This window comes from Malus domestica, chromosome 10 (genome assembly GCF_042453785.1).
Source record: "Malus domestica chromosome 10, GDT2T_hap1".
Classification (NCBI taxonomy): domain Eukaryota; kingdom Viridiplantae; phylum Streptophyta; class Magnoliopsida; order Rosales; family Rosaceae; genus Malus; species Malus domestica.
In genome coordinates this window covers 20,778,158-20,790,318 of record NC_091670.1, presented here as the reverse complement: position 1 = coordinate 20,790,318, position 12,161 = coordinate 20,778,158, and the positions used below count along the sequence as shown (strand labels likewise).

The 12,161-nt window shown below is 38.8% G+C and overlaps 1 pseudogene; it reads right to left on the bottom strand.

Annotated features, from left to right (window-relative positions):
• Positions 1-727: 727 nt before the first annotated feature.
• On the bottom strand, positions 728-8,009 carry LOC103445191 (LL-diaminopimelate aminotransferase, chloroplastic-like; annotated as a pseudogene).
• Positions 8,010-12,161: the final 4,152 nt, after the last annotated feature.

The following is a 12,161-nucleotide window of genomic DNA, read 5'->3' as shown; positions in this document are numbered from 1 at the left end:
CCGAGCTCGGCCGACGAGTTGGCACGCCCCGCAATCACCGAAGGATGTAGTTAGCTTATAGATTACTCGGTCTGCGCGCCACGTAGGCTTTGTAGTTTCTAGGGTCAACACATAGTAAGTACGAGAAAAACCTCATCAATTTAATGGGAATTAGACATTCAAACAAACAAAAAATATAAATTGACATAATTTCAAAACCATTACAAATAACTTGACAATGTGTTTTCTAGAAGCTAAAAAAAGGTATTTCAAGAACGGGGTTCATTCATATTCCTCGTATAGTAGGTGCTTTCACATATCCCGAGCAATTTCGTATGGTCTTTTGAGGTGCGTGGGTGCAGATCGAGCGTTTTCGCTAGTAGCATACAGAGCACGGTGACAATTGGTATAGGATTCTTCCAAGAACAAATTCACTTCCCTAACCATATCAGGAAAAAAAAATAAAAAATTTGACGTTTTTGCAAAGAAACTAACCTATTTGAGGTGACGGGTAGGATGCAATTCCAGTTAGCTTCCTCCTTCGGGCACGAAAGGGGTGGAATGGATAACCGTGGTTCGCCACCAATTGTACCAATTTTAAAGAAGAGAACTGTTAGCATAGACACATCTATCTTGATTCCACTAATTAGAAGTTAATAGTTGTGTCAATTGATGGTTCACGAAAAAAAAATTTCATTTTTTCACTCTCTCTCCATAGCTAGAATAATTCTGGAAACGAATTTAAAGATTTCTGCAGCAGCTGAAAAATGCTTTGCATTCCTAAGATACAGAATCCACAAATCAATAGGAAATGGAACTTAAGTTTGCTACTTACGTACATGAGATTTTAACCTCATACTCCTCGTTCAACATTGAACATAAACGGAGGCAAGTCTCGATTTTATATTCGGATCAAATATTGTATAATTGCTTGAATCTTTCACAAGCTTCTAATACATTCTTCCGGTGACCAAACGCGCTAACCCTGACGAAACCTTCACCCCCAGGTCCGAAACCACTTCCAGGCATGGTGACCACATGAGTCTTCTCAAGAATCTCACTGAATACATCCCATGAGCTTCGGCCAGGGAAGTGCACCCATACATAGGGTGCATTCTTCCCTCCATACACCTTAAAACCAAGAGACTCGAACGTGTCCACAATTATTTCAGCAGTTTTCTTGTAGTAACCAATCACCTCTCGCATAGCCTACACGGAGTTGAAATCAAACTATTGTAAGCACTGCTTGTAAAAACATATGCATGCGGATTTCAGCTTTGAAACTTTAGCAAAGAATCAAGACACATAAGAACGGACCTTAAGGCCTTCTGGCGAAAGGCAAGCAAGACCGCCAGCTTGGGATATGTTGGATGCACCATTGAAGCAAGTACAAACAATGCGGTTGAAGTCCTTGGCAACAGGGAATCCATCTGAAAAGAGCAACTGCTATGGAACAACAGTCCACCCCAAACGAACTCCTGTGAATCCTGCATACTTACTGAACGATGATGTCTCAATTGCAATCTGCAGTCGCCTCACAGAAACAGAGAACAACGGGGATCACTTATGAAAGGTGCAATGACAGGCTAAGGAAATTTCAGATCTACAACGCACATATGCAAACTATTCGTAGTAGCATTAATCTCTAACAAAAAAGTGATCGATATAGCCGGCAGCTGCACATAAATTTTCAATAAAAGAAAGGATCAAGAGCATTGCAAATATGCAAACTATAGATTGCATATTACCTCTTTAGCTCCAGGGATTTCAAAGATTGACCGTGGATTGTCATCTGACATATACATGGCATATGCTGAATCGTATACTATGATTGACCCGTTCTCCTTAGCAAACTACAAGTTGAGTCAGTTGCTCCCTTGTTGCAGCAGAACCAGTAGGGTTGTTTGGAGAGCAGAAAAATATGATATCTGTTCGAGAAACAGCGCATAAACAGGGAAGAAACCATTCTCAGGAGTACACCTCATGTACTCGATATTTCTAAACTTTTCAACATCTTTCTGATACTGTCCAGTCTGGCCCATGATAACACTCAAGGCTACATAAGCCTGCAGAAAAGAAAAGAAGCTTCTACTTAATTTAAAGCGGTATCTGAACAGTTCGCTTCGCGTTAACTGAACAAGATAAACAGGCAACCAAGACTGAAAACAAAAACTACCGGATAAGATGGATCTTGCACTGCCATTGTAACATTAGACCCAAAAACAACCTACAGCAGAGAAAAAAACAAGCTGAACCCACTACAAGTATGGTCATACTAATCAAACAATAAAAAAAGGTCGTACCTAGTGCACAAGGCTCCCGCTTTACGCAGGATCTGGGAGAGGTGAATACTAATCAAACGATGAACATGAAAATTTTGAGAAAAAAAAAATCACGATAAATAAAAAGTAAAATAACCTGAAGGCGGGATATGTCACATTTTGCACCGTCAGAAACAAAGATGTCATCTTCCTCGATGCCAAGGTTGTCATAAAATGCTGAGGCAATTGAAGCTCTTAGTGGCTGAACAGATTAACAATATGCCTTTAGTCTTCATCATCCCTAATATTATATATGGGAGGATATATTTGCACAGAATAACTTATAACCTCGTCAACTAGCAAATCTAATGGGAAGCCAAAATACCTTTTCACCTAGTTCAGTTCCTTAACCACTGTAACCCTCTAGGGTAGACAAAGCGTGTGCTCTCTGCAAATTAGAAACAATATGGATTTAGAAAGACATATAAAAACTGACCAACAACCATATGCTAACGACATCTTCTTCTTTTTTTTTCAAGGTAATACACATGTAATGCATGTTTTAGAATGCGTATAGGATTGGTTTGCCTCAATCAAAAGGTTGTCTTCTTGACTGTCTCAACCAAAAACAAGCTCAGTTTACTCTAACAATGGACTTGGCTTAGTTGGCTAGCAGAACAAAAGCTAAATGAATCATATAATAATAAAAGGTCAAGAATCTAAAAAAAGAGATTATCAGTTGAAGTATCATCCCAATTGATCTCCTTCTCAAGCAAACAACATAGAAACTGAGTCCGACGAGCTTGGTTTCCAGCCCGATGCTCTTTATTTGCTCGATCACTTCCCAAGTGATTCATCAGCCTTGTTTTACAGTTAGACGTGTATGTTTTCAGTTGGTTCTTTACATTTACGATCAATCTAAAGTTTCATTTGTAGATTAATTTGCTTTCATTCTGTAAGTTTGTAAACAGGGCAGTTCAATATAAATTAGTTGGAATCGGCTTTTATTCAAAGGATTAATTATGGATTGTTGGCATTCACTAAGAAATATGCCAAGTCCTTAGCCTACAAGGCATAGAAAAGAAATAAGACTCGGTTAGTATCCCGCTTATGACACAAACTCAAGATTTGAAGTCAAATAACTTGTGGTGCAAGTAATACGTAATAAGTATTCAACTAATTATACAACTGTCAGCTGGCAAGAACATGGACGAGTACTTGCCATTGGTAACTACATACGTTCCTAGGGACTGGTCATGGATAGATCTTGAAGAAAACCCCATCGATCGATTTTGGTATTAAAATGGCGTTGCACAGTTAGGGCTAGCTAGCGATGTAAGTTGAGATTCATCCGTGTAAGAGAGATATTAATCAATATTAACTGCGACCAACCAAATGTACCGACAAATTATTGATATATTCTCAACAAAATCATAGTGATGCACACACAAATGCAGTAACATCTTTCTGGATAATGAATCCGTGTTCTTCCCAATATGCATGATGTGCCTGATCAGTATCAACCTAATGTTAGACAACAATGATAGAATTTTATTCTTGACATTCTCATTCTCAAGGGGGTCATCTTGTTTCAAAAGTGCGAACTCAAAAGCTAGTTAAACAGGTAGTCAAAAGCTGTTTCAAAAGCTATTTATAGAAGAACTTTATATTCTAGTCTCTTTTTTTTCATTGATTACACAACTTTTATATGGTTACACGTCTAATTGGAACAAGGTTTTTGTGATAGAACCCAGCTGGGATAATAACAGTGTGATTAGTAGCTGACTGTTGACCAGATGTTGAAATCTAAATAGTTGTACCATCTTAACCAACCATAACTTGTCGAATCTTTGATTCAGAGATGGCACGGCATGTGGTTAATTAGTTGAGATGGTACGACATATGATCAGTTGTATGTGAAGATATGTATGGCTTTACTATTGATTTATTATCACATCTTCAACAATATTTAGCTCATCATGTATATGCAGGAAATTTGGAGATTGTTTAGAGTCAATCTTTATGAAGAAGCCTTTTCATCCGAATGATCAACCACTGTTTGCTCAAGTTGTTAAGTTTGCATCAGACGCTACAAGAATTCTTCATAAACTGGACCACGAGGACAAAGTCAAATGGGAAAGTTGTTATAGCCAGGCGATATAAGCCATGTCAGAATAAGCAGGGGCTCTAGCAGCCAACCCCAACAAAGCAACCCTGAAAGGCTATAGACAAGATAAAGCAGTTGGACTAAATATTTTGTCTAGAAAAGAGAGCAACTTTTTGAGAGGAAAATAACTTCTTTTTTTTTTTTTTAGTCTGAAAAACATAGAAATAGAGGCAAACCCATGTTTATTGTTTAAGTACTTTCAAATTAACGTTCAGGTTGGTTAGGTTGAAGTTAATCTCCCTTAAGAAACAAAGTAAACAGGCAAGTTTTAGATAGAAATAGGAACATGAAAGAAAGTAACATCAACAACCATTTAAGGAGGAAATATTTATTTGTGGTGGTCCGGTGGTGGCAATTTGAAGTAGAGGGATGATTATATTCTGTTAGCTCCATTCCTTGATCAGCATTTGAATAATTTTACACCATTACAGATATATGTATGCTGTTTCTGTCGCAACCATACATACAATCAACCGAAAAACAACTTTGCTCTTATTAACAGAACAGTGAAAGCAATAAGAGAATTTCAATAATTAAAGAACACCAGAGTGAATGCATTTTATCTAGTTTTTTTCTTTCTAAATAACAAGTTAATCAAACCCTACTCACTCGTTCCACACCCTTGTAACAGTGCCGGGGTTATTGATAAACTATGTGCCAAGGTGGTTAAATCAGGATCTATGCAGTTAATCGGGACTTTATAGTTCCCTTCTTTTCTTCCACCAGGCTGGGATACCACAATAATATACAAGAAACAATAAAAGGTACCTTTGCCATTGCAGAGGTTATAACTTCTGGAATGGGCTGAGTGGTGTTACCAGTCCCAAGGCTAATTACTTGTGCATCAGGGTACTTCTGCAAGTGCTCAGCCCTTCTCCTAGCAATCTACATAACAAAACGATATATATAATTGTAGACATCGAAATTTCGGTAAATAAATGTTGACCGATAAATCAAAGTTTCAACGCTCATGTATTACATAAATTTTACACGTAGCGTATGTCTAAACAAAAAATCGAAATAAGTTGGAAAAGTCATCAAACAGGACATATGTCAACACCTGGCAGAAACGACTTATTTCATCTGGAATATTATATTCAAAATTAGGCCTTGGAAATTTCTATAAATAGAAGGCTAATTCATTCATTTCAAAGAACCAAAATCATTAGGCAAAATTCTTGAAGCTTTGAAGCTCTGAAACTCCTAAGCTCTCAAGCATCCAGGTTCCCGAAGAATCAAGAAAGCGTTCTTCGTTCTTCGTTCATCATTCTTCCAAGATCAAGCCCCGACGGACCTTGGATTAACAACCACCAATTCAAGATCAAGCCCCGATGGCCCTTGAAGAAAGTGTTCTTCGTTCTTCGTTCATCGCTCTTCCAAGATCAAGGCTAATGGCCCTTTGGATCAACAATCAGGATACCAATTCAAGATCAAGCCCCGATGGCCCTTGAAGAAAGTGTTCTTCGTTCTTCGTTCATCGTTCATCCAAGATCAAGCCCCGACGGCCCTTGGATCAACAATCATCCACCTTCAAGATCAAGCCCCGACGACCCTTGAAGAAAGCCTTCTTCGTTCTTCGTTCATCATCTGTTCTTCCAAGATCAAGCCCCGACGGCCCTTGGATCAACAAGCCACCGTTCTTCAAGATCAAGCCCAAAAGCCCTTGAAGATCCGTTCATCACTGTTCTTCAAGATCAAGCCCAAAAGCCCTTGAAGATCCGCTCATCACCGTTATTCAAGATCAAGCCTCAACGGCCCTTGAAGAAACATTCATCCTAAGATCAAGCCCCAACGGCCCTTTGGATCAACAACGTTGACAAATCCACACATCCAACCGTTCTTCAAGATTAAGCCCAAAAGCCCTTGAAGATTCGTTCATCACTGTTCTTCAAGATCAAGCCCAAAAGCCCTTGAAGATCCGTTCATCACCGTTATTCAAGATCAAGCCTCAACGGCCCTTGAAGAAACACTCATCCTCAAGATCAAGCTCTAACGGCTCCTTGAAGATCCGCTCAAATCCACTTTCAAAGATCAAGCCCACGGCCCTTAAAGAACGTTCATCCAAGATCAAGCCTCGACGGCCCTTGGATCAATCACACATCAACAAATACACACCTTACGGAGATCGAATCAGAGGATCAAAAGATAGAGAGATTGTAACCCAAAATCATCAAATACAAATATTTGTTTGTGCACGTTGTTCTTGTCTCTTTCGTTTCAGGAATTTTCAATGTTCACAATAATCACATCTTAACCCGAAAAAGTAATCAAATATTTACTACGACAGCCATAAATCCAAAACCAAATAAAACCACACTCCCAAGGCATTAATAGTTGTAGAAGCAAATCAAATGGGCAACGCCACATTTGAAAGTGAAAGAACATCACAACACCACAAACCTCTGGAAAGAGATAACCAGCTTCAAGTTTCGTTATGTTCGCATTGCGGGACACCTGAGTTTTGTAAGCTTCACATTACAGAAACAAAAATTTCAATATTTTATTTTGTTCGAAAACAAAATAAATGAATAAAATTGAGAGAGAGAGAGAGAGAGAGAGAGAGAGAGAGAGAGAGAGAGACCAGTATTCTCCACTTGTGGAGTGGCGAGGAGGATTGGGAGCATGCTGTCGGAAACTGCAATGCCAGTTTAGGAATTTGGAGATCACAAAGCTACAGATCACTAGATAAAAAGAAAAATGAGTGCAATTTTGTTCTCTCTCATGTACATGCAAAGACGACAACCAAGGATGCATGGATACAGACACTGATACGGAGATACGATACGATATGACATGGGAACACATCAAATTTCAAAAAACGAAGACACGATCCGTCAGGAATACGGCAATTAAAAAAAATATATAAATAAATATATCTAAAATATTATAAAATAAGCATTCAAATTTATTACTCAAACTTAAATTTATTTCAATAAACTCTAAATAGAAAGATAAGTTAAAATAAGCATACAAAATATAATAATAATATTATATACAAAAAGCAAAAAGGGCTTTTAGCTTTTCCAATTTACATAACACAACAGATAAGCTAAAAGTCATTGAATTAGTCAAAGCAAAAGAATCTTTTAGCTTCGATGTTGAAAACAGAAAAGCAGGCTTTCCTTTCAGTTTCAGAGATGGGTTCTGGGAATCAAATTGAGCTTCAAAATTAACAAAGTGAAAACGAAGTCGAAAGCTCTCACCAGCAGTTGCAGATAGGGATAATGGAGACAAAGGAGCAATTGCAGACGGAGACGATAGAGACGACGGACGAACAGAGCAGTTGCAGGCGACAAATCTGATTTCTGAGGTTCGAAATCGTTTTGGTTTTTAATTACACAATCGTTTCAATTTAGCTAATTTGAATCGATCACGATTCTATGCGGATTTTTGGATTTTTTTTTTCTTCTGATAATCCTCTGATTTAGTTTGAAATGTATCTGAAAAGTATGATACGCGTATCTTGACAGTATGATACGCGCATCTCATCAATAAACAACATATCCATTCATTCTGATACGTATTGGGCCCGTATCCATACGTATCATGTGCGTATCCGTATCCCTACATGTCAAATACAGGATACGCTGGCTTTTCCCCATGTCCATGCATCGTAGACGACAACCAACCACCTTGATGAATGTTTTCCTTTTGGTCATGCTTCAACAATATTACATCAAAAGGTGCAATCTTTCCCTCCTCATTATGTTTAACGTCTACAAGTGGTGGGTAGGGACTTTATCTCAACCCACCGCGTCCTGAGTTCAATCTCTCTCATCTCCTTGACCCTAAAACTACAAGACTTACGTGACTCGCATGCCGAGTAATTAGTGAGCTAACTACATCCATCTGTGGATGGTTGTTGACTTTTGCATCGAGTGACTTTGGTCGAGATAAATGGATGAAGTGACTTCGGTTGAGAAACACACTCAGCCTTGGGTTTTGAAAAATGAAGAGAAGGTTATGTCTTCATCTACAAAATTCAATCTTCTACACTCGATTCGGCCACTTCAACTATATTTGTGAATATATAAGTACGAAGAACATGAATCAAGTTGTAAGGACAAAGATACTCAAAAGAAATGAGCATCTTTACAGTAAAAGTGGTTCGGCCGTCTGAATGTCAAACCCTGAAATGCACTTATGAATAACAAATCATACAACACCTTACATCACTGGAAAATCTAATGAAGCGACCTCTTCCGGCGAAATAATCGCAAACTCTTCACTGGCTGAGACGGGATAGATAACCAATCGAACTACAAGTAGTGATGTTTAAACAAATTGAATGTACTCCTAGTCCCACTAATTCTACGGCTCCAGTGACGTTCAACCGAATTGAATATGTTGTCGATTTGTCAACCAAGTGATGTTCAACCAACCATATAGCACCCTTCAGTTGGATACCGGATACGAACCCAAAATATCACATTTGCACGTTTTTGGTTGTGCAATCTATATGCCGATTTCACCATCCTTAAGTACAAAAATGGGGCCTTAGCGAAGCATAGGAATCTATGTCAAATATGATTCTCCTTCAATCATTCGTTACTTAGAACCTTTGACAGGTGATCTGTTTACCACTCGTTTCGTGAATTATCACTTCTATGAGACAATTTTCCCGTCGTTAGGGGGAGATAAGAACGTCAACGTTCCTAAAGAATGACGCAAATTATTGTGGATGACTCCCACTTTGTCTCATTTAGATCATTGCACCGCTCAGTCTAAAACTGAAGTACAACGCATATTAGATCTTCAGAGTGTAGCTTAGAGTATGCTAGATGCTTTCACCGATCTCACGTTAGTGACAAGATCACATATTCTAGCTGTGAATATTACTGCAAAGATGGATGTACTAGATGTACGACGGACTTCCCACTTGGAGGCCCAAGATGCCAACTTTGGCGATCCACGTACATTAGCGGCTAGCCAATCATCTGCCCCTACACAAAAGCGTGGTAGGCTACTTGGTTTAAAGGATTCACACCCCCGAAAGAGGAAACCCATTACACAAGCCCCTTAAGAGCTTACCGTGAATCTGACTGTTGCCTACTCATTCTATCTAACTTATGAGGAAATTATAGATTACAGAAGCGTCCTGAAGAGACGAATCCACCTCCCAAAATCGAGAGATTTCGGTCCATTATGCTAGCTTAGATGATATTTGGTGTAGAAATGAGATGATTGTCAACGATGTATTAACATATGCAGTAGCTACTGAATTCATGTTGAAGGATGACATTGAACCCCGTTCCGCTAATGTATGTCGACGTAGAACTGATTGGTCAAACTGGAAACAAGCAATCCAAGTCGAACTTGACTCGCTTGCAAAACGTAAGGTGTTTGGAAATGTAGCTCTTACTCTTCCACATGTGAAGCCCGTTGTGGGTTTCATTCGGAAGCGTAATGAGAAGAACGAAATTGTGTGTTACAAAGCTTGTCTTGTTGCGCAAGGCTTTTCACAATGCCCCTGGATTGACTATGATGAAACTTATTCACCTGTGATGGTTGTGATTACTTTCCACTACCTTATTAGTTTGATTGTTTCTAAAAAACTGAGTATGCAATTGATGGACGTAGTAAATGCGCATCTCTTTAGGGATCTTGATATGAAAATTTATATGAAAGTTCTCGAAGGACTTACATTGACTGGATCAAATATTTCCAAACCCTGGAACACGCTCTCAATTCGGCTGAGGTGTTCATGCTACGGTTTGAAGTAATTCAGAAGAATGTGGTATAACCATTTAAGTGAGTATTTGACTAGTCAGGGATATGTAAACAACGAACTATGCCCTTGTGTGTTCATTAGGAAGTCACATTCCGGCTTTATGATTGTTGCAGTATATGTTGATAACATGAATCTCATTGGAACTCTTAAAGAGCTCGCGAGAACTGCCACGCACTTGAAGTCAGAATTTGAGATGAAAGATCTAGGAAAGACTCGACACTGTCTCGGTCTCAAGATAGAGCACCGTTCGGATGGAATCTTAGTACATCAATCAAATTACACCCAGAATGTGTTGAGCCGCTTTAACAATGATAAAGCAAAGCTTTCGAGTACTCCTATGGTCGTTCGATCGCTAGATGCAAAATGAGATCTCTTCCATCCGAATGAGGATGATGAAGAGATTTTAGAGCCTAAAGTTCCTTATCTAAGTGCGATGGGTGCTTTATTGTACTTAGCTCAATGCACTAGACCCGACATCTCATTCATTGTTAATCTTTTGGCAAGATACAGTAATGCAACAACATGCAGGCACTGGACTAATGTTAAAGACATCTTCCGTCACCTTAAGGGTACCACGGATATGGGCTTGTTCTATCCCTATGGATCCTCGAGTAATGTCGCACCCTCTTATCTTGAGTCGATTCTTGCCTTGTTGGTTATGCCGACGTATGATACTTATTTGATTTGCACAAGGCGCATTTCTCAAACTGGTTATGTCTCTACCGTTGGAGGCACCCCAATCTCTTGGAGGTCAACTAAACAGACCTTAGTTGTCATTTCGTCTAACCATACTGAAATTCTCGCCTTACACAAAGCAACTCGGGAATGCTTCTAGCTGAAAGCAGTTGTGGGCCATATTCGAAGCTCCTACAATCTTTACCATGTCGTTTAACATCATGACGATGATCTATGAAGACAACGCATCATGCATCGAATAGCTCAAGAAAGGTTACATCAAAGAATACAACACCAAGCACATTACGTCGAAGTTCTTCTTCTCACATCAACAACAAGAGCATTAGAAGATTGAAGTCACGCAAATCCGTTCATAAGACAATCTAGCCAACTTTTTCACCAAATCACTACCCAAAACAACGTTTCAAAAGCTTGTTCAAGGAATTGGTATGCGTAAATTTTCTGAGTTGTAATATTGTTAGTTCTCTTTGGAATTGTGTCAAACTCGGGAGGATTATCTTAAAGGATACTTGCTTGATCTTAATGTACTCTTTTTCCTTATGATTAGGAGCATTTTTTCCACTGAGTTTTTGCTACCTAACGAGGTTTTGACGAGGCACCCACCTTGGGTTGATCATATCCCTTATGATGTCCCATAGACATTTCATTTGACTTTGCATTACTCACGCATTTTTCCTAAGACTATGGATTTTATCCCTACTTGGGTTTTTACCATAGCCTTGGGGTTTTTTGTGAGACTTAGTTCCTCATACAAGTTCCTACCTTATTGAGACTAGCGTGTTCCCAGAATCAGTATCGACGAGTCGACTTCCTCAATTCTACATGATGCCAAATCTACTTGAGTATTTACACACGCAAGGGGAGTGTTATAAACTTTTTATTTAAGTGTGATTGTATAAATCCTATATTAGATTTTATTCTAGTTATTCTACTCTATTAGGACTTGTATTCCTTGAAAGAGAAGGATTTCTTCTCCCTCTTATTACTATAAATAAAGGCACTGCGTATGGTAAATAACAATTCTCTACACAACCCTACAAACATATCTCTCTCTATTTTCTATATGTTGCCGGCCCCCTCTCCCGTTAAATATAGACCACAACAAGTTGAAGGTTATTTTTTTCAATTTTTGCAACCTTAAATATTTAGGGACATATATTTGCTTAGCGCAGCCTGACACCCGTGTAGAGTCCAATTGCAATTCCAACTTTGTGGAACATCATCCTGCTAGACTTAAAACTCTGCTAAAATGACTTGATGTGACCAATCATTTTGGGTGCCATATCCTTTAGCCGTCCACCTAAGAATTTTTCAAAAATAAGACATC